Source organism: Scyliorhinus canicula, chromosome 12 (assembly GCF_902713615.1).
Source record: "Scyliorhinus canicula chromosome 12, sScyCan1.1, whole genome shotgun sequence".
Classification (NCBI taxonomy): Eukaryota; Metazoa; Chordata; class Chondrichthyes; order Carcharhiniformes; family Scyliorhinidae; genus Scyliorhinus; species Scyliorhinus canicula.
The window spans coordinates 108452682-108476805 of NC_052157.1; the positions used below are offsets into that span (position 1 = coordinate 108452682).

Genomic DNA, 24124 nt, shown 5'->3' on the forward strand with positions numbered 1-24124 from the left:
ATTCTTCGACCCCCCGGGGGGTTGGAGAATCCCGCCGCACACTTCCAACGTATCCCCCTAACCCCGCCTAACTTTATTTGAACACTAAGGTGCAATGTAGCATGGCCAATCCACCTGACCTGCACATCTTTGGACTGTGGGAGGAAACTGGAGAAAATCCACGCAGACACGGGGAGAACGCGCAGACTCCGAACAGACAGTGACCCAAGCCGGGCCTCAAACCTGGGACCCTAGTGCTGTGAAGCAGATGTGTTAACCAGTGTGCTAACGTGCTGCCCATTGCTACCGTGCTGCCTTCAGCATCAGGCACTACTGCCGGTCAGGTGACAGTTGGGTATCTGCCTATCCAAACCCACTAAGTACCAGTCCTGATGTGCAATGCCCTCTGATGTTGAGCAGCTGCCAACTCTCATGGTCAAAGCTCTCTTAGGGGCAGCACAGTAGCACAGTGGTTAGCGCAGTTACTTCACAGCTCCAGGGTCCCAGGTTCAATTCCCGGCTTGGGTCACTGCCTGTGTGGAGTCTGCACATTCTCCCCCTGTCTGCGTGGCTTTCCTCCGGGTGCTCTGGTTTCCTCCCACAGTCCAAAGATGTGCAGGTAGGTGGATTGACCATGCTGAATTGGCCTTAGTGTCCAAGAAGGTTGGGTGGTGTTATTGGGTTACGGGGATAAGGTTAGGGTTAGGCTTGGGTGGAGTGCTCTTTCCAAGGGCAGGTGCAGACACGATGGGCCGAATGGCTTCCTTCTGCACTGTATATTCTATGAATTATGAAGAATTATTTCTTCAGGTGAGGGAGCTAAGATTTTCCTGTCCCCACAGATCCATTAGGACAGGAGATGAGCCAGATCTTGGGGATAAAGTGATTTAAAAAATGTAGTTTTTCATATAGTAATGCGTTCACTGGATCTGATCCCACCTCAAAGGGTTATGATCGGTCAACTTATTGAGATTTTTACTTTTTCACAGTCTTTCAAGTCACGTCTTGAATCCTGTCTGTAGATTGCAACAGCAGAATTGCTTTATCCTGTAGGGACTTAGTGTAGTGGAGATAAAGATATAAACTGTGAATGCAGCAAATCGTAAATCAGATCAGGAGTTGTTGAAAATGCACAGCAGGTCGATTGGCAACTGAAAGACAAAATGAGGTTAATGTTTCTAGTGTGAATTTCAGTGGAAATCTGCTGACTGAGAGAGATTAGTTCAACTGCAAACAGATTAGTTACATGGTAAAACACAATCGTTAAACTGTAAAATGCATTAGTTAAACCATAAATCAGATTAGTTACATGGTAATATAGATAATAATAATCGCTTATTGGCTCGAGTAGACTTCAATGAAATTGCTGTGAAAAGCTCTTAATTAAACTGTAGAAGAGATTAGTTAAACCTTAAAGCAGCTGAGTTAAACCTTAAACTACATGGTAGTCGCTACACTCCGGTGCCTGTTCGGGTACACTGAGGGAGAATTCAGAGAGCACGATTCTCCGATCCCAGAGCTGGGCGGGAGAATCGGCGCCCCCGCGCCACACCGCCCCGACGCCGGCGCCCTATTCCCCAAGGTCCAGAGAATCGGTGCCATTTGCGCTGGCGCATTTGGCGCGGCAACGGTTGCAGGCCACTGCCCACGGCCGGGTCACCTATTCTCCAGCCCAGATGGGCCGAGCGGATACGCAGAAATGGCAGAGTCCCGCCAGCGGGAACTCTGCGCGAAGGGTCGGGGGGGCGACCTTTGGAGGTGGGAGGGGAGGGGAGCTCCATCCCCAGGGGGGGCTCCGATGGGGTCTAGCCCACGTTTGGGGCCCACCGATTGGCGGGCCGGCCTATCCCCCCCCCCCCCACCGGGCCTAATTTGTTGCGTGGCCGGTCCCTGAGCCCCCACGCCATGTTGCGTAGGGGCGATTCTCCGAGATGCAGAGAATTGGCGCCATTTGGGCTGGCGCGTTTGGTGTGGCGCTGGTCGCAGGCCGCTGTCCGTGGCCAGGCTGCCGATTCTCCGGCCTGAATGGGCCGAGCAGCCGCGCAGAAATGACAGAGTCCTGCCGGCGCCGTTCACCCCTGGTCGCGAAGGCTCGGGGGGTGGCCTGTGGGAGGGGAGAAGCGCTCCTTCAACGGGGGGGAGCCTCCCATGGGGTCTGGCCCACGATCGGGGCTCACCGATCAGCGGGCCAGCCTCTCCTTCCCCCGGGCCTACTTTGTTCTGCTTCTGGCCCCAGAACCCCCACGTCATGTTGCGTCGGGGCCGGAGCGTTGAAGAAGTCCCCGCACATGTGGCTCGACCCAACTGCACATGCGCGGGTATGCGCAGTGACCATTTGGCGCCGGGAAGGGAGGCTGGAGTGGCATGAACCGCTCCAGCGCCGTGCTGAACCCCTGTGGGGGCCAGAATCGGTTGTCCCCGCGCCTGTTTCACGCCGTCGTGAAACGCGACGGCGTTCATGACGGCGCGAACATTTAGTCTCCATTTTGGAGAATCGCGCCCCATGTCTTTCGGGACTTGTGGGAGGAAACTGGAGCACCCGGAGGAAAGCCACGCAGACACGGGGAGAACGTGCAAACTCTGTACAAACTTGAAGCTGGGAATCAAACCTGGGATGCTGGTGCTGTGAAGTAATAGTGCTAACCACTGTGCTACTATACTGCCCACATGGTAAATCAGATTATTTAAACCTTAAAATAGATTATTTAAATATTTAAACAGATTAGTTACATGGTTAACCAGATTAGGTTAAACCTTAAAACACATTAGTCTTATAGTAAAATAGATTAAACCGGAAAACAGAGTCATTACACCATAAAACAGATAAGTTACATGGTAAAATAGATGATTTAAAACGGAACCAATTAATAAAAGATGAGACAGATTAAATATACTGTGAAGTAGTTTCAAAGGATCCTACTTCCACTTCCTTATCATTGTCTACCTTAGTTCAGTTGCTGTTGAAACCATAGCTGGCTACGTGATCTCCAGACGAATACTCTAAGGGATGTATTGTCACTTTCATTCTTTGCTATTCATAAAAATCAACTCATGCAAATCTCTGTTGCCATTGTCTTATCCGGCAGCAAGTTCCCATCTGTCCCTATCCTCCAAACCTGCAGACCAACATCAGCTCTCAGTCCTCTGACACCTGGAATTTGAACTTTCCTTGTAAATTGCAGAATGGCCTTGCCTCTACCTGACTCCCATAAACACTTCCAGTCCTTAAAACCCTCTTCCCCGGACACTCTCTGGTTCTGCCTCTTGTGTATTCCTCGCTATTTCTTCCCCACTTTTGGCGCTTGTGCCTTCTGCCTTCTGGAATCCGCTCTCCATATCCCAGCTACTGCCCACCTCCATCCCCTCCATAAAACACACACAGGAGTAGGAATTGGTCTCGATGATGTACAATGGGTGTTATTGGGAAAGCTGCCCATTCTACCCTGTACCTAATAGTTAATGCCATTTACTGAAATAGAACTGAATATCAGATGTATAATGGACAGTCAATCCAAAAATACCCGTGAACAGCCACCTGAGACAAACATTTTGTCACTCTCCACGCCAGGGTGTCAGATTGCATTTCTCTCTCCCCATGGAGCACATTGGGAGGATTTCCTGCATTCAATGATCTCTACAAATATTAGCCGTTGTTTTGATCAGAGAAGCTGGTCACAGATGGATATTTAAAGAAAGTGCTTTCTTTCTTCATTCTATAATCTTCAAGAAATGGACATTGTAGCAAAGGTGAAACCCTGTAACCTGGTGGAAGAGGTTTGTGTGAAGGGGAGCAGTCATAGAGCTGAGACTAACAAGCATGCATTTCAACACAGCACAGCATGGCTGCATGTGTGCTATCCACAGGATGTACATATGATAAAGGAGCAGTAGTAGGCCATGTGGCCCCTTCAACTTGCTCCACAGTCAATAAGGTCATGGCCAGAGTTTTACGCTTCCCCATAGGTGGGTCTGAGGTGGGGCTTAAAATTACATGGATGGGATTCCCTCCAGGATCCCACCTGATGCAATTTTATAGTGGGGTGGGCAGAATCTTGGATGGGAAGTCCGCGCATGCTTCTATTAAGGCCTCTTAAGGACCTTTTCCCACCCAGCCTCATGCTTTAGGCTGGCGGGCCCCATTGGAGCAAAGTGCCTCATAGAAAAAGCTTGCAATCTTGATTTTGGGTGGGAATGGCCGAAGGGGGCACACCTCTCAATCTGAAGGCCCTCTCCTCAGGGGCCTGGAAGGTCCAGCTCTCCATCACCTCCCCTCCCCTCCTCCCTATCAGGCCTATCTGCTGACACTGAGATCACCACTCCCAATCACCTACAGCATCCCCTTACTTCCCTCCCCCAGGACCTTTGGTACTCACCTGAAGTGTGGTCCCAGGACCTTGGCTCAGACGTGGTGTTGCAGTACCTCTTCTAGCCACTGCAGCGCTCTGGCTGGAGAGGTTGGAGAGCTGTCAGCCATCTAATTGGCCATGAACTCTACAAGACGGAACTTCCGTTGAAGGGTGGACAGAGTACCACTTAATGCCAATCAACACTTAATTGAGGGGAAATTGGCAGGAAGTCCCAGAGGGTCAGTGGGGTTACATTCCCCGCCACTCTTATGATGGCGGGCAGCGAGCGCTCACCATCCTGAAATTCAAGCCCATGGCTGATCTGTTTGCATTTTGAGTTCCACATTCCCCATCTACCACTGATTACCTTTGATTCCCTTGCCTCACAGGGAACAATCTACTTTTGTCTTAAAGTGTTTCCACCGCCATCTGAGGCAGAGTTCCAAAGTCGCACAATCCTCTGACAGAAAGAAATTCTCCTCATCTTTGTCCTATAATCCTAATTTATAAACAGCAACTCCTAGTTCTGGAATCACCCACTTGAGGAAATATCGTTTCCATGTCCACCTTGCCAACACCATTCAAGATCATATATACTTCAATCAAGTCACCCCCTCATTCTTCTAAACTCCAACGGAAACAACTTCATAGAATCCTTACAGTGCAGAATAAGACCATTCGGCCTATCCAGTTTGCACCGACCCCCTAAAAGAACACCCTACCTGGGCTCACACACCCACCCTATCCCTGTAACCCCACCTAGCCTTTGGACACTAAGGTGCAATTTAGCCTGGCCAATCCACCTACCCTGCACATCTTTGGACTGTGGGAGGAAACTGGAGCACCGGGAAGAAACCCATGCGGACTCGAGGAGAATGTGTAAACTCCACACAAACAGTTATCCAAGGCGGGAATCGAACCTGGGTCCCTGACGCTGTGAGGCAGCAGGGCTAACCACTGTGCCGCTGCTCTTGTCCAACATATCCTCATAAGACAATACGCTCGTTCCAGCCATCAATATAGTGACCCCCCTCTCTGAACCACCTCCAATGCATTTACATTCTTCTATAAGTAAGGCGATCAAAATTGCACATTGTATTTGAGATGTGGGCTGGAATTCTCCCGCCATTTGCTGGTGATGGGATTCTTTGGTCCCACCAATAGTGCAACTCCGCCTATGGATTTCCCTGCGGCGTGGGATGGTTTGAATGGGAATTCCCATTGACAGTGGCGGGAACAGACAGTCCCACCGCCAGCGAGTGGGGTGCTGCCTCCCGCTGTCGGTGAAACACGTGGCGGGGGGGGTTGGAGAATCCAGCCCGTGGTCTCCCCCAATGCCCTGTGTAACTGAAGCATAACATTACTTTTATGTTCAATTCTTCTCGTAATAATCTTCTTGATTACGAGCCATATCTACATACCAGCTTTATGTACCTCTTGCACTAGAACACCTAGACCCCTCGTCACTGTTGCAAGATTACCTAGATTGCACCTCCCAAATCTGTGATCTCCACTATCTAGAAGGACAAGGGCTGGAAGTGCTTGGGAACATCATCGCCCCTTTGTTTCCTTCCAAGTTCCAGACCACCCATTTGGACATGTATCAATATTCCGTCACTGTCGGCAGGTCGAAATACTGGAACTAACAGCAATGATTTATTCGCTCAGCAGATTGCAGCCGTTCAAGATGAAGACCTGCTATCTGTCACCTTTGCCGGGGCAACGAAGGATGATTAATAAATATGGCCTTGTCAGTGACATCCATTTGCCAAGAATGAAATGTGAAACCTCCAGCTTCAGCAGTCAAGGTCAAAATGAAATAAAAGGGTGACTGATTTCACTGCAAAGTGATAGTACAGTTCCTACTGTACCACAATAGGAAGTCCATATTAGCACTCTGGACTGCATCACGTGCATGCCTATATCCTGGTCACGTCTCAGAATTTCTGACTCTTTTTAACGGAAGGATCTAAATACAACAACTTTACTCTTCTGAGGGTCATTCAAATTCACAAAACGGCCATGCAGTCATGCATCTTGCCGATAACACTCACTGCATCCAAAATGTGCTACGTTGGGAATGTATGCTTGTGCAGAAAGGTTGGCTTCAGCTTTCTAAGACTGCTCTTCTTCACATGAACAGTTCCACCATGTTACAGGATTTCACCTTTGCTAAAAAATGCCCATTAATTGTGGGTATAAAATCCAGATAAAGATTCCAGCCATGGCTCAGTCAGAAGGTTGTACGTTCAAAGATTCTATCTGTACTGTCATTCCAGCCCACTGCTGAGGGTGGGCTAGACCAGGGTTTTTCAAAGTATGGGTCGCGACCTACCGATGGGCCACTGTCAGGGGTCAGGAGGGTCGCGGAGGGATCGGTGGCGGCATTCCCGCAGTGGGAGAAGCGCACAACTGCGCCAGCGGCATTTGAATTGAGACTGGCGGCCGCTAGTGGCTTTAAAATTGGAATGCCGGCTGCAACCAGCTTTTAAATGAGAACAAAATGAGGCAGTGTGCAGCCTTCCAACCATAAGCGGCAGCAGTGAGCAGGCCACGCGCCCTGCAGGTACACTTGACGTAAAGCACCCTGTACATACATGCTTTGGTGCCAAATCACAGAGGAGAGCTGCTTCTATTTTCTAATTGCTGACAGGCAAGACGAGCAAGGATAGTGAAACTGGAGCATTTAGTTACAAGTAAGAGATGGCCAGAGATACAATTGGCAGTGTACGTACTGAACAGGATCTCACGTCTCAATCTGCTGGAGAGAGCTGCCCAGGAGAATCCACAGCAGGACGGAACAGTGCTGAGTGTTAGCTCTGGTGAACAGCCTACAAAGAATGGTAGCACAGTGGTTAGCATAGTTGCTTCACAGCTCCAGGGTCACAGGTTCGATTCCCGGCTTGGGTCACTGTCTGTGCGGAGTCTGCACATTCTCCCCGTGTCTGCGTGGGTTTTCCCCGGGTGCTCCGGTTTCCTCCCACAGTCCAAAAATGTGCAGATTAGGTGGATTGGCCATGATAAATTGCCCTTGGTGTCCTAAAAGGTTAGGTCGGGTTACTGGGTTACGGGGATATGGTGGAGGCATGGGCTTAAATAAGGTGCTCTTTCCAAGGGCCAGTGCAGACTCGATGGGCTGAATGGCATCCTTCTGCACTGAAAATTCTATGTTTCCATGATTCAATAAAGAATCTTCTATCCCTCTGTTACCAGATTCTACCCCTCTGTTACCAGACTGCCTCTTATGTGGTTCACACGACACCCCTGTATGCTTCACCCGATGCCGGTGTTATGTAGCTGTATTGTGTACCTTGTGTTGCCCTATTATGTATTTTCTTTTATTTCCTTTTCTTTTCATGTATTTAATGATCTGTTGAGCTGCTCGCAGAAAAATACTTTTCACTGTACCTCGGTACACGTGACAATAAACAAAATCCAAATCCAAAGAAAAATAATTTGGGAACAAAGCAGTACAAGAATCATTTCTTGAGGTATAGTTTTGTCAGTTGTGCCAGTGCAAATAAGGATGCAAAGCCCATGTGTGTTATGTGCAGGAAAGTATTTGCAAATGAGAGAAGTTACAGATTTTGAAAGCAAAGTGGTGGGTGAAAAATTCCTTTTGAGGTTGAGACCCCAGAGTCAGATATGAACTTACAGCTGACGCCAAATGAAAAGAGTAGGCTGTTGGACCTGGCCTCTGACAGCACATTAAAAACACGCCAAAAGTTCATGAGATTGTCAGCATTCTTGAGCAGCATCTCTCAGGAGTATCCAGTTCTGAGTAAAACTAGTATTTTGTTGCTATTGTCTTTCACGGCGAACTACATGGGCAAGGTTGGATTTTTCATTCTCTCAAAGGTGAAGACGGCACAAAGGAACTGGCTGAACTCGGCACCTGATGTATGCATTGTCCTCTACTCTTGTGAACCTGATTGGAGTGAGATCGTGAGGACCAAGCAGGCTCTCCTTTCGCATTAAAGGTAAGTAAACATGGCCTGTGTCACGAAGGTTGGCAGAGTGGGTTGCGAAGGTCGGCTGGTGGGGGCCGCGAAGATTGACCAGAGTGGGTCGCGAAGATTGGCTGGCAAGGGTCCTGAAAGCACTTCTTATCTCTTTGCAGTGAAATCAGTCACCATTCCATTTCATTCTGACATTGCCACTTGACCATTAAAGCTGGAGGTTTCAAATCTCTGCCGGTCGACAAAGGTGGGTCCTGGAAAAAAAAACATTTGAAGAACACTAGGCTAGACTGTTGGAGATGCCATCCAGGAGGCAAGGCATTAAATCAAAACACCATCTTCTCTCTTGCATGAATGAAATAATTTCCATGGCACAATTTGAAAACAGGAGAATTTTCTCCTTGTCTCCTTTCACACTGTTGTCTATGGAACCTTGCTGTGCACAAATTGCCTGTATATGACTGTACTTCAAAAGTACGTCATTGTCTGTAAGATATTTTGGAATATCCCTTAGTCATGAAAATCATTATACAAATGTAAGTATGTTTTTCAAAGCACCTATCCAGATTATCTGAGATAATTGCAATATTTTTCACACTCGAGTGATTGTCCACATCAATCATTGTGGGGATAATCTTATTAACTCAGGAGAAACTATGGTTAGATTGGAAGGAGGGTCTGTCTGCCTGTGCTGGCGAAGTGTGTGGGAATGAGGAGGTAGTATGAGACATAATCAGCAGTCTACTGGCCAATTGCTGGAGAGTGTAAGTATCAGACATAAGGCTGATGGTCTGCCCTGCAGCCAATAGGAAAGCACATGGCTGTGATTCTCCAAAACCGCGCTGGGTCGGAGAATCACCGGTCACACCGGAAATTTCCGCCACGCCGCTCCGACCCGGGACGCAATTCTCCGGCAACCGGAGCATCGGCGGCAATCTCGCACGCGCGGTCGACGCGGCGCTGGTCGGGGACCGTTGCAAACAGCCCCCGCGGCGATTCTCCATGGTTCACCGGCCGAGTTCCCGCTGAGTTCCGCCAGCGTGGTTCCAACCTGGTAACACCCGGCGGGAGCTCGGACCCATGGCCGGGGTGGCCGTCCTCGTGGGGGGGATCAGACTCTGGGGGGGCCTGCACGACAGCCAGGCCCGCGATTGGGGGCTACCGATCGGTAGGCGTGGAAACGGCCACCACGCGCATGCGCGGACCCGTGCCTGCAGTGCAGGGCGCTATCGCCGCCGTAGCAGCGTGCAGCACTCTGGCGCCCTGCTGGCCCCCTGTGGCCCACTGAAACGCTGGGCCTGGAGGCCCGTTGACACCGGCATCAACACTTGGCTGGGATTTTGGAGAATCCCGGCCATGGTATGGAGGGCTTGTGTTGCTCAAACTGCTCAGGGAAGAAAGCACTTGAGGTCTCTTGCAGAAGAATAGGAACAAGGCACAAATAAACAGCTTGTTCTCACACATAATTGGACTCCCTTGCTATCTTATATTTTATAGGGAGCAGGTTTTACTGCTTTGTCCAGTCACATGCAACCTATACGATAAACCACCTTCTTGAAATTAATTGGTCTCATTAACCAGTTAATTAGGCTGCCTTCAGAAGACAGGAGAGGCTTTCAATGGTGATGTGCAACTTGACAGTATCTAGTTAATTTAACAGAGAGCTTTATTATCACAGCCAACGTCACACTGTTTTGCTGGTAGAAATTGCAGAATAAAGCTAACCATCTGATTGTAACATTGTCAGGGTCTGCTTATTGGAAAATGTCTAGGGCAAACCCAAAAGTAAGTAACCATGATCTTAAAATAAGAGATTCAACTTGGTATCAAATGATGAGCAACTTTGTGCAGTGGACTCGTGGATCAAAGGCCTTCAGTTTCGAGACTGCCTAAACACATCATCACAGACAGAACAAAGCCAATCATGATTAGGCAGATCTGTGAAAGACTATCGACTTGAACTCATTTCCATGCCTTTCCCCCATTACCTTTTAAGATTTTTCTTATTAATTTCTCCTTTAAAATCTAAACTCACTGGTAGCACTTGGCTGTGTCATATGTTTATAATGATATAAAGACACCAACCACTCATAACAGATTGGGTAAACACGTTGTGGGTTCATTTATTGAGACTAGGCACATGGGACCATTTATACATAGGTATAAATCTTGAAGACATCAGCGGCAGGACTGTGTTCTGCTCAAAGGCAAAGATGAAACAGAGGCTAGGTCACATGACACGTCCCTTCTAATGATGTCATGCTGCTGTCCCGTAAAGACATATTACAACACCCCCCTTAATTTTTCAAGATACTTGCTCTGCTTCCAAAGACGTATAACCATTTACAACATATGGTCATGTTTAGTTACCATTATATACGTATATAGAATGAATATCTGAGTCTCTAAGGTGTAGGGGTAATCTGCTGGTAAGCCCAGATCTTGTAATGGTAACCTTGTCTGGGGGTTTCTTTAATTGCTCCCAGTGATATGCCATTCTTGGCTGCTTTTCCATGGATCCATTAGGAATCTTGTCCTAGATGTAATAGTTGAGGAACTGGAATGGGTCTAATTCATACTGAGTTATGGCTCACCATTGTGCCTTTGTAACTAATGACTTCATATGACCTTGGTTCCGAACAAACTAATCAACTGGTTGCCACATACCGTCTGTGGGATCCCGGAGGTGAACTTGTTGCTCCAACTGTAAACTTGACAACTCTGTACCCACACTTTTATCATGCACGTTGGTCATCTTCTCTTGCAATTTTAACAGTTCCTCTCTAGTTTCTGAGAGAGCAGAATGGGTAAGATTAGACAAATTTGTAGGCACTGGTCTGCCATACATGAAACTCTGCCAAGGATGGAATAGTTGATCTTCAAGTTGTCACTCTCAGATGTGACATTGCAATGTGTGGACCTTTCTTTGTCTGTCTACGTTTGAGGATTAGGGATTTCATCGTATGCTAGTTTAGCTCAGTGGGCTAGACTGCTGGTTTGTGATGCAGAACAAGACCAGCAGCGCGGGTTGAATTCCCGTACCAGCTTACCCGAACAGGCGCGGGTAGGTGGAGATTAGGGGCTTTTCACAGTAACTTCATACTTGTGACTATAAAAGATTATTATTTGTTCAGCTAGGCTGTTAGATCTAGGGGTGATGAGGAGAAGAAATAGTGTGATTAAAGTTCCACTTCTCACATATCTCCTGAAATGGCTTGCGGATTGCTGTCTGGAATGATCTAACGAGGTACACCAAATAGACTCAGAATAGTACTTGGAGTATGCGTTACAGTTGTGTTTGACATACTATGTAATTGTGTAATAATGGGGTACTTGATAAAGCAGTCGACGATGACAGTAAGTCAATACCATCAAAGAGGCCTGATGGGATTTTGGAACATCATATGGAACCAGTGGTTCTTTGTGTTAACTTAGTGTATGCTCTTGACATGCCTCCCACTTCTTGATGCTAACTTCAAAGTCAGTGTTTATACAAGTCAATAGGCTGCCTTTCTTATGAGTCGTCTTGTCAGATCTATGATCACAAGTGAGTGATGAAGTTGTTGAAGAATATCAGGTCACAAAGATTCTGGTACAATGTCCTGCCTGCCTTTAAAAGTGACTCCCCAGGAGATGTCTAGCTGGTCTCAATAAGGCCAAAATAGTTTTGTGTGTTCGTGGACATGTAAAATTGAATTAGTCCATCCTTCGATAATGGTATTCCACAGTTCCTGGAGTGTTGAATCTTTTGCTATTTCATCTCGGAGCAAGTGGCATTTATGTTGCCCAAAATTTAACAGATCAATGGACAAACTTGCATTCTACCACAGGTGTAACGTTGCAGCTCCCTTGAAATTTCCAAATATGTTGAAACATTTTGTTGTTATAGACATAGACCATACAGTGCAGAAAGAGGCCATTCAGCCCATTGAGTCTGCACCAACCCACGTTAAGCCCTTCCACCCTATCCCCATAATCCCTTTTAACCTTTTTGGACACTAAGGGCAATTTAGCATGTCCAATCCATCTAACCTGCACATCTTTGGACTGTGGGAGGAAACCAGAGCACCTGAAGGAAACCAGGTATGCAGACATGGGGAGAACATACAGACTCCGCACAGACAGTGACTCAGTGGGGAATTGAACCTGGGACCCTGGCGCAGTGAAGCCACTGTGCTACCAATCTGCCCAGAAAGCCTACTGACCCTGGTATTCCCAGGTAGTCTCCCATCCAAGTACTAACCAAGCCTGAGTCTGCTTATCTTCCGGGATCAGACAAGATCGAGCGTTTTCAGACCAGTACGGCCATTGGCAAATGATGAACTGCCAATGACGGGCAAATGATGTCATGAACTGAGGTGATAGGAGTATTTATGAGATTGATCTTTCCTGTGAAGTTTGATTAAGTCCATGCATTGTTACCAGTGTTAGGTCACAGCATGCTGGTAGACCTACAATCACTGGACCTTTCGTCTCCATGATGTAGGATCCCAGAGGATTGATTTTCCTTGAACTCCAGGACTATGGAAGTAGTGAACAAATGTAGGCTTAAAGTTCCACAGTAGCCATGGCCATGCCTTTTAGAATTCTCTGAGGTAGTATGTTGACATTTGTCCCTGTGTCAATCGTGGCCAATAACAAATAGTTGCCAACTTGGTTAGGACAGATAACTTGAATCATGGCAAACACCTCAGATGATGTGATGATATCAATGTTTTCCACGAGATTGACAGTGAGAAACATGTGCTCGCCGCTCTTTGTCTCATTGAGCACATGATTGTCATTTTCTGGCTTGCCAATCACCTCATGTATGTTTCTGATGGGATACCGGATGATTATTCGTATTGCTCGAAGGTACCCACTTTATGCATAGAATCATGGAATTTACAGTGCAGAAGGAGGCCATTCGGCCAATTGAATCTGCACCGGCCCTTGGAAAGAGCACCCAACCTAAGTCCACACTTCCACATGTTGCTCGTTCTGGTGAGTGCGCTTTACACTCAATTGGCTCTGTTTTATTACTTAGCTCTAGAGTCGCCAGGTATCCTTATGATACCACCACGAGGTTCAAGTTCAAGTTCAGATCAATGACTCAATACACCAATTAGTAAGGTTCAAAACAAGACACGTTTATTAATACACAGTTATTCGCTACTCATGCATATAATACTAAAAGACTAAACTATTCCTACCACTAATAGGCCAATACTTATCTGGATAAGGGAACCCGCCGGATCAGTGAACAATGGCCTCTTGCTCTGTACTGGATCTGCAGGCTTCCAGCTGGTATGGACTAAGGGGTCAGGAGTGTCTATCTCGTAGCGTGCGTTGTATGACACTTACTTGGTGGTGCAGCAATTGGCCAGGCCTCTCTTCCTTACGGTCAAGTTCGTCGAGAGCTGCTGAGATGTTATGCTGAGGGGGCCGGCTAAGAGAGTGAACTGAACTTGGGATCTGTCTTTTATAGGTCCCCGCGCCCTTTTGGGCGGACCCCGAGCTTACTGTCAATCGATTGGATCTCATACCAATCGATTGGTATGAATCCCCCCAATACTGAGGCTGTCCCTTGATCGTGGGGCGGTTCTTCCTGGCTTGTTTGTCTCCTTTGTTTCAGACTCCCGTTGGCGCCGAGAAGTCTGACCTGCTATAGAATGTCCCAAATGTAGCTAATCGTTGTATCCATTGTTCCCGGGAATCGCTCATTAATATGCAAACTGCTGGTTTCGGTGCTGTCTGCTTTCTTTGCAGGCAGAATACACAGGAAGATTCTGCAACCTGCTTGTCTTTCTTAAAGTGTCCAATTTTCCCTGCATGCTTTGTAAATCGCCATTTTGGGTCGGGAAGTGGCCAACTTCGGTGGCTACACACACTAACCCCGGAACCAAGTAACCCCACCCAACCTTTTTGGACACTAAGGGCAATTTATCATGGCCAATCCACCTAACCTGCACAAATCTGGACTGTGGGAGGAAACCGGAGCACCTGGAGAAAACCCATACAGACACAGGGAGGATGTGCAGACTCTGCACAGACAGTTACCCCAGCTGGGCATCGAATCTGGGAACCGGAGCTGTGAAGCAACGGTGCTAACCACTGTGCTACCGTGCCACCCATGCGGTCTGTTTGGATCAGTGCACGGCTCGTTGGAGCTGCGCCAGACTTTGCTCTGGTGCACTGCCGCTGCCAATGGCCCTTTCTGCCACATGCTTTGCAGAACTAATGGAAAGCTGCGTGCAGAAGGCCACACCTTCCACATGTCTTGCTAGGTTTTGGTGTTCCAGTGGGCGCATCAAGAATTGAGCTTGTGCTTATCTTTGTCCCCACGTTCACCCTTAAGTAGTTCTTTGATGCTTTATGTTTTGGGCTTGTCCAGCAGAGCTTTCTGGAATGCTTCCAGAGGAAGTGTATGCGATCACCAACTCAACAATTTCATCTACTAGGTCTGTCTTTGAAACATCACAGTATGTCCCCCGTTCGCTAAATCTGCTGGCAAAATAATCTCTGGGTTCTGTGAGCTATTGTCGAAATGGCACAAACTCTAGTTGATGAATATGGAAGTTAACTTGATCCTGAACCAGTCTTCCATATTTTGGGAGGATTCTATAGCTCTTCTGTTATTAATCCGGTTGTTTTCAGCCTATGTAGGTTTCATTCCCAATTGCGATGTGAATTTTTAATGCCTTGCTTGTCTGGTTTGATGTGTTAGGTACACTGGTATAACACTGGCTGAAAATGGATGCAGCATAGATCAAAAAGATACTTGCTCCAGACCTTGAAGTTAGTTCAAACAGGTTGATTGAACTAATAGCACAGTTAGCATGGTTCTCTGTAAGCTCGACTCTCTGCTAGCTTGTGTGGTTACTCTGTCTGACTGAACCAGACTAGCTCTTAGCCACGTGGTGGAGGTGTGAGATTGTAACAACACCCTTGACTGACTCTCTAGATGTTCATCAGTGGAAAGAGGTGGAGTGTGAGTGCCTCGTGTCTTTTATAGTAGGATCCCACCCCTGAGTGTCCTGCCTGCTTATTGGTCATGTTCTGTTCTCTGTGTCCATTAGCTGCTTGTCTGTATATCATTATGTGTGTGTCTGCATATCATGACATGTTCAGACACATATAAATCAAGAAACCACAGCTCCACAAGCTGTTTAAACATTCTGAACTCGGAGAATAGATCAGCTGCATCTCAATTCAAACTGAGGAATTTTGTGAACATTCTGACAATATCCTTTGACTTTCGTCCTAGAGTCCCTAGAGTTTCACTGTGGCAGCTTTCAAGCTCTTTTTCGAAGCTCCGCTCATCATAAGCGCAATCTTTGCTGGCCAGATGTTTATGACAGTTTTAGGGTTCCTTGTTGACTGTGCCTCGCTCCCTATCAATTCATCCCACACACTGGTCACTTTGCCTGCCCCGACTGAGCTAACTGGGTCTAGTCCTCTCAATACGCTGTCCCACTCATGGAACTGACAGGCTATGTGCTGGAATCATATCACAAGGGATCCAAACCTTGTGTATTGAAAGCAACCTCTCTCTAAATGTTGGAAAGACCAAGAATTGATCATCGACTTCAGGAAACATAGCACGACACACACTCCCATCTCCACCAATGGCTCCGAAGTGGAGATGGTCAATAGCTTTAAGTTCTTGGGTGTCACCATCACCAACAGTCTCTCCTGGTCCACTCACGTTGATGCAACAGTCAAGAAAGCCCAATAACGTCTCTACTTCCTACGGAGATGTCTGCATCGACTCTCACAAACTTCTATAGATGTGCAATAGAGAGCATCCCATCTGGCTGCATCACAGCCTGGTATGGTAACTGCTCGGTCCTAGATCGCAAGAAACTGCAGACTGTGGTGAACTCAGCCCAACGCATCACACAAGCTTGTCACCCTCCCATTGATTCTGTCTACACCTCCCGCTGCCTCAGGAAGGCAGACAGCATTATCAGAGACCCCTCCAAACCAGGTATTGCCTTCTTCCAGACCCTTCCATCAGGCAGAAGATACAGAAGTCTGAAGACCCGCACATTCAGACATAGGAGCAGCTTCTTCCCCACAGCTACTAGACTCCTCAACGACTCCCCCTCGGACTGATCTGTTTCCTGTAAGAACGCTATTCACGATGCCCTATGCTGCTCTTGCTCATGTATTTGCTTTGTGCGGTCCCTTGTTCCGCACTGTAACCAATCACTGTTTGTTGATGTACCATTTGTCAATGTTCCCTGTTGATTATTCTTTTGTCTACTATGTATGTACTGTGTACGTTCCCTCGGACACAGAAAAATACTTTTCACTGTACTCTAGTACATGTGACAATAAATCAAATCAATCAATCAATCCGCTTATCAGCTCTTTATTTGTGCACTACCCAATCATTGTGTCTCCAAATCGTTTCTGTGTAGTCACTACTCTGCGCTTTCAACGTTCCCAGATGCTGCGCCTCTGTCGTGATCTGACAAGAATGTCGAGTATCTCCTCATGCCACGTAGCACAACCTAAGGCTGTTCATCATGCTGTGTCTGTACTTAATCTTGGTGCCACCTTGGGTGGCACAGTAGCGCAGTGGTTAGCACTGCTGCCTCGCGGCGCTGAGGACCCAGGTTCGATTGCTGCCCCAGGTCACCGTCCGCGTGGAGTTTGCACATTCTCCCCATGTCTGACTGTGCCCCATCCCCACGACGCAAAGAGTTTTCTTTTTTGAAAATGTTTTAATTGCAATTTTTCTTTTGATTCACTGGACAGTAGACAAGGGTATGTGCATCAGGTACAATATATAAGAAATTTCTATTGGTAGTAACCCACTCTTTCCCCCCCCCCCCCACCCCATTAGGTTCCCGCCCTCCACCCCTCCCCCCCCCCCCCCCTTTTTGGTGTTTTCAGATATTTTCTTTGGTCTCATATCATGCAGTGGACGATTGTCCTCTCTTTACATATAAGTGGTTCTTTCCCCTTCCGCTACCCCCTTTGTCCATTGACCCCGCCAACCCTCTCCTCCCCTCCATTCTGTTTCGGGGGTTCTGTGCTCTGTGGCCTTGCTATAGGCCCCCTATTATCCATCTTGGCCGTTCTCCAGCCTCCCCCTCCTCTCTCCCTGGTCCCCCCTCCCCTCCCTGTCTGGACCCTGCTGTCTCGTGGGTTACCGTGTGCACCCCACCCTTCCCCTAGCTCTGTTGGCTGTTGACTTCGAACAGGTCCTGGAACAAGTTGGTGAATGGCCTCCACATTTTGTGGAAGCCCTCCTCTGACCCTCCAGTAGTGAATTTGATCTTCTCCAGGTGGCGAAATTCCGACAGGTCTGCCAGCCAGTCTGCAGCTGGGGGTGGTGCTGCTGATCGCCAGCCGAGCAGGATTCTTCGGCAGGTGATCAGGGAAGCAAAGGGCAAGGGCATCAGCTCCTTCCCCGTGAAGAGTTCTGGCAAGTCCGATACATCGAAGACTGCCGCTCTAGGGCATGGCTCCACCCTCACCTCCACAATCTTTGACATTGCCTTGAAGAAAGCTGTCAGAACCCGACAAGTCTGGGGCAGGTCCAGAACATGTGGGTGTGGTTGGTTGCGCCTCCCTGGCACCGTTCACATTTGTCATCCACCTCCGGAAAGAAGCTGCTCATTCGGGTTCGGGTTAGGTGTGCTCTGTGCACCACTTTCAGTTGCATGAGGCCTTGCGCAAGTCAGGGTGGAGTTGGCCCTGTTCAGTGCTTCGCTCCAGAGTCCCCACCCTATTTCAATCCCTGGTGCTTCCTCCCATTTTCCCCGTGTTTCGTTAGTGGGGAGTGTGCAGTTTCTAATAGTCATCTGTACAGGTCCCCCCTGTCCCCCCTCTCCCAGATTACCCTCGTCCAGTAGTTTCTCGAGCATTGTGTGTCTCGGGGTCCGCTGTCGTCTCCTTGCAGACAAAGTTTTTAAACTGTAGGTGTTGGAGTTTGTTCCTGTTAGGTAGCTGCAATCTCTCTGTCAGATCCTCTAAGTTCTTAAGCCTGTCCTCTGTGTAAAGTTAGTGTTCCTCCGTCCCGTCTCCACCGCTTAAAGGTGGTGTCTGGCATGGCTGGAGTTTGTAGTTGCCGTATGTGGGGGCCATGGTGGATATTTCGGTCAAGCCGAAATGCTGCCTCATCTGGTTCCAGGTTCGGAGAGTGGCTACCACCACTGGACTTGCTGAGCGTTTTGCTGGCGGAGATGGGAGCGCTGCTGTGGCGAGGGCCCTGAGGAATGTTCCTGAACAGGAGCTCTCCTCCATCTTCACCCAACCCATGTCTGGTTCTTTCATCCATCCCCTCACTCTTTCTGCTGTGGCTGCCCAGTGGTAGTACTGTAGGTTTGGGAGAACCAGGCACCCCCTCCCCATGTTTTTTCTTCTCTGTAGCACTTTTTGGGGGATCCTTGGCCACTACCACCACCCATCCACACTAACACCAAATCACCGCATTGAAGAAGACCTTGCGGATGTAGATCGGGAGGGATTGGAACAGGTAGAAGAACCTGGGCAGTAAATTCATCTTGATCATCTGTACCCTCCCCACTGGGGAGAGCGGGAGTGTGTCCCATCTCTGTGGGCCCTTTTTTACTTCCTCCACCAGACTGGTCATGATCCACTTGTGAATCCATGTTCAGTCATGGGCAAACTGGATCCCCCAGGTTGCAGAATTTGCTTTGGGCTGGTTTGAATGGTAGTCCCCCCAGCTCTGCCCCTACCCTGTCGGGTTTGAATGGTAGTCCCCCCAGCTCTGCCCCTACCCTGTCGGGGTTGAATGGTAGTCCCCCCAGCTCTGCCCCTACCCTGTCGGGGTTGAATGGTAATCTCCCCAGCTCTGCCCCTACCCTGTCGGGGTTGAATGGTAGTCCCCCCAGCTCTGCCCCTACCCTGTCGGGGTTGAATGGTAGTCCCCCCAGCTCTGCCCCTACCCTGTTGGGGTTGAATGGTAGTCCCCCCAGCTCTGCCCCTACCTTGTCGGGTTCACAGGGAAGACTTCACTCTTGCTCAGGTTGTCTGGCTGCGAGAAGGTTCCAAACTCTCTCAGGAGCTTCATGTTCACTTCCGTGTCGCTTTGTGGGTCCGAGATATAGAGGAGCAGGTCTTCCGCATAGAGTGAGACTCTGTGCTCTCTGCCTCCTCTTCAGATTCCCTTCCAGCTTCTTGCTGCTCTGAGGGCGATCGACAATAGCTCAATTGTCAGGGCGAACAGGAGTGGGGACAGCGGGAATCCCTGCCTGGTACCCCTGTGCAGCTGGAAGTATTCAGAGCTGGTGATGTTGGTCCCTACACTCGCCTTGGAGGCGTTGTACAGGAGTTTCACTCATAAGGTGAACCCTGTCCCCAGCCCAAGTACCTCTATGAGGTACTTCCACTCAACTCTGTCAAAGGCCTTTTCTGTGTCCAGGGAGCTGACCACCTCAGGTGTTCTCTCACCAGATGGGATCATTATCACGTTTAGCAGTCATCTGATGCTTGCTGTTAGCTGTCTACCCTTAACAAAGCCTGTCTGGTCCTCTGCGACCACCTCTGGTACGCAGTTCTCCAGCTGCTTGGCTAGGATTTCTGCGAGCAATTTCACATCCACATTGAGCAACGAGATGTGTCTGCATGGTCTGCATTCCTTTGCGTCTTTGTCTTTCTTGGGTGTCAGCAAAAGGTGGCTTGTATTGCGCTGGAGGCAGGGTCCTCACTAGCAAGTCTACAAACATCCCCCACATGTGTGGGTCAAGTGCCGGATCGAATGCTTTGTAGAAGTCCGCCAGGAACCCATCAGGTCCCAGTGCTGTCATAATATACACACAAGTATATGATGGTGCATAGATAGACACTGACTGACGCACTGAAAGACCAATCAACACACAGAACACAGCAGCCAATCACCATACAGGACACGGCCACTACAAAGCCAGAGGGTTTTCCCGCTCATTCGGGATATAGCCTCTGAGACAGCCAGAGCCCGTAATCAGTAACACGAACATCTACCATGTGCTAGCAGTATAGTCTGGTCAGGTTAGCCATAGGTCTTCAATCAATCTAACAGAGTGTCGACCCACAGTGCAAGTATGTTTAACAGCTCATAGTAAAATAAAATAGAGTTGGACTTCTGCAAGTGTTGGAAGCCTGTCTCTCTCACTGCTCTGGTAAACGCAGTCCTCGCAGACCCAGCATACCCAACACATCAAGCGCCTTCCCCACCTGCATGGAGATGATGCTCTCCATGACTTCTCCCAGTTCTAGTGGTGCTTCCAGCCCCCTCCTCCTACTGTCCCCACCAACTGGCATGTCCAGTCCATCGAGGAACTGTTTCATCCTCAAGTCCCCGTCGGGGGGGCTTGGTGGTGTACAGACCCCGGTAGAAGGCCTCAAACGCTTTGTTGACCTTTTTTTTGGTGCAGCTACCAGTCCACCCCTGCTCTCATTCACCTGCGCTATCTCCCTCGTGGCTGCCCTCTTTCTCAGCTGGTGAGCCAGCAGGCGGCTGCCTTTTTCTCCGTGTTGATCGAAGGCCCCCATGTCTGGCGGAGTTGGTGCACTGCCTTCCTGGTGGATAGCAAGTTAAAGTGAATTACTCACCTTACGCACGGGGGGTGGGGGGGGGGGGGGGGGGCAACCCCTCCAGCGTCCACCTAGCCCCCGGAAATGCAGAGTATTTCGCACATTCGGTGGCTGTTGACACCGGAGTGGTTAGCGCCGGTTTTCCAGCCAGCGGGAGATCTTAGTCCCCAGAAGGGAGAATCCGGCCATCTATGTAAGCTTTCATATTTTGGGCGAAGACTCTAGATTTGTTCACTGGGCCGTGAAGGCCCCTGATGTTCCAGGTGACTGTTCTGATGGGGGCATTTGTCCCCCGCCCCCGTGCGGGATCAACCACACTTAGCTTGTGGCTGGGCCCCTGAACTCCGTGGTTTCTCTTTGTTACGGGGTCATCCAAAATGGCCACAATCACCGTACTCGCCATGGCGCCAGGCCCCTGTGCTCTGGGGTTTCCTTTTGACCAGGAGCCACCCAACATGGCTGCCAGCTGTGTGTACGCCATGTTGGATGAGCCTTTGCACTTTGGGGTTTTTCTTTGCTCATAGACCGTCTAAAGTAGCTTCTTGTGATGCCATCTTGTTCCACGTTTCTGAGAGTGACCTGCTGAAGCCAGTCTAGAGTCCTTCCCCCCTGTTGTTCTGTTCCCCCTCTGGATTTGTTTCCCCTCCATCTTGCTGCACCCGACCCCCTGTGCGCCCCCCGTACCCCCCTTCTGTTTACTCCTCTGCTTTCCCTCCCTGGTGTCGTGCCGCCCCTCTTACCAGATGCTTTCTCCCTGGCGTAAGTTCATTCAGTTTCTTTGATCCGTGTCCCCTAACTCATTTTCAGGAGAGGACGGAAGAGTGAGCATGAATTCAAATGCAAGGTCAGTGCACTAACTCTCTACCTCCACAAGCATGTTTTTGATATGAATTACATTACAAGCAGTGAGTGCGAGTGACGTATAGAGACCATGCTTGAAGTTCAGTGAGTTACTAAATAATCCTCATCTGTCTCAGGCAATTTGTATCAAATGTTTTTTCCAGGCATATTCTATTATTAGGATATGAACAGGCTAACCATCTTCACTTCAGTTCAAAACATGGAAATTTTGAGGGCGGAATAGTGCGGGGCGGCGGAGGGGAAAGAGTGCGTCGCTTTGAGACGCCGCCCCGACGATCAGTGGGCACCGATCGCGGGCCAGTCCCCTCCCGAGCACGGCCGTGGTGCTCACTCCCCTCTCCGCCCCCCCATAAGCCTCAAACCAGCATTTGCCGCCCATGTTCACGACGGCAGCGACCGGTATGGTTGCCTCCGTCGTGAACCGGTCGGGAACGTCAGGCCGCTCGGCCCATCCGGGCCGGAGAATCGCCAGTCGCCGTGAAAACCGGCGAGCGGCGATTCTTCCGAGCGGGGGGGATGGGAGAATCGTGGGGGGGCACCAGGGGGGCGTGTCATGAGTCGCCCGGCCCTCCCGCAATTCTCCCACCCGGAGATCTCCAAAAACAGGATGTATCTGAAAGTCTGGGACAATGGAGGGAGATTTGTTGGAGCTTGGAGAATTGTTCCCTTTAAATATATTTATACAGGGGCAGCACGGTGGCGCCTAGTTAGCCTCACGATGCCAAGGACCCGGGTTTGATCCTAGCCCCGGGTCACTGTCTGTGTGGAGTTTGAACATTTGAACATCCCTGTGTCTATGTGGGTCTCTGCCCCGCAACTCAAAGATGCGCAGAGTAGGTGGATTGGCCAGGCTAAATGTCCGCTTAATTGGAAAAAAATTGGCCACTTTAAATTCACTTTAAAAATAAATAAAAATAAAAATAAAAATATATTTGTACAGCATTCAGTCCGTTTTCCTCTTCCGGCACACACTGATTTCAGACTGATTTTCAGGTCCTGTTTGACCCAAATTAAAGATTGATTGCGTGCCCCTTTTATTTCCTGGAAAGAACCGGCAAAATGTTGCAATCACTGAAAGTCTGAAACCAGACAGAAAATAGTCAGGCAATATCTGGGGAGGAGGCAGCAGAGTATGCCATTTCAGGTCAATGAACTTTCTTCAGTAGCATTCCTTGTTTGAAGAACCTTTTCACCCAGAGGGTGGTGGGAATCAGGAAGTCGCTACCTGAAAGGGTGGAGGAGGCAGAGACCTTCATCATATTTAATGTCACAATATACATCTATGTATATATTGGAGTGCAGACAGGGAGTGATTGACACACAGGATGACCAGTGAACACACAGAACACAGCAGCCAATCACCAGACAGGACACGGCCACTATAAAGCCAGAGGGCACTAGGTTTCCCGCTCTCTCGGGACGCAGCCTCTGAGACAGTCAGAGTTTGTGAGCTAGCCAGTGCAAACACCATGTGGTAGCCAGTAAGTCTGGTCAGGCTAGTGTCAGGTCTCCAGTCAAGTCAGCATAGTGTCAACCCACAGTTGAACATGTATTATAGTTTAGATGTTAAATAAAATCGTGTTGCATCTTATCAAGTGTTGGAAGTCTATCTCTCGCTACACTGCATCAAGTGCAGTCCACATCGACCCAGCCAGCCCAACACATCATTTAAGAAGTATTCAGATGTGCACTTGCAATGCCAAGGCGAACAAAGCAATGGGCCAAGTGCTGGGAAATGGGATTAGAATAGTTAGGTGGTTGTTTTTGACCTGTGCAGGCAGGGTGGGCTGAAGGGCCTTTTCAGTGCTGTCGACCTCTATGACTCTGTGACCGTGATTTACTGGCTGCATCCTACGGGAATCAGGATGGAGCGCGGCTGGTAAAATCTGGGAGAGGCTTCCTCGAGGACCCCCCAACATGTGAGTTGGGGCATTGGGAGGATCCCGGGGTCATATTTGGTGGTCGATTCCTGACCGTAAGGAGTGTTTTTTTTTAGTTAAATCATGTCCTATGATGCCCTATACTCTCCCCACCCCACAAATGCTGCCTAATCTGCTGAGTGTTTCCAGCATTTTCTCTTCTTGTTTATTTCCTCCCATCATAGTTTGTAATTTGCATGTTGAGGACTGCAGAGAAGACAGAATTGAACAAAGCGAGGTTATGTCTGTATTGGCATTAGCTGCGGTTTAGTGGTAACCTCTTGCCTCTGAGTCAGAAGGTGATAGGTCAAGTCCTCTATGGTGACTGTGTGAGGGCTTCACTGTTGGAAGTTCTATCCTTCAAATGAGGCATTAGTCTTTGGCCACATCTGGCATCTCAGGAGGATATAAAAGATCCCATGACACTATTTCTGACTAGCATTGTTTCGCCAACCAACATCATAAAAACAGATTATCTGCTCATTATTCAATTGCTGTTTGTGGGATCTTCCTGTGCGCAGATTGGCTG

The 24124-nt window shown here is 48.8% G+C and overlaps 1 protein-coding gene and 1 pseudogene across 1 annotated transcript in view; one reads left to right on the forward strand and one right to left on the reverse strand.

The window, feature by feature from the left end:
- The window catches only part of LOC119975208 (ras-like protein family member 10B), a 241970-nt gene that overhangs the window by 104106 nt on the left and 113740 nt on the right, over positions 1-24124 (forward strand). The window lies entirely within an intron of this gene.
- Positions 12479-12597, reverse strand: LOC119975334 (annotated as a pseudogene).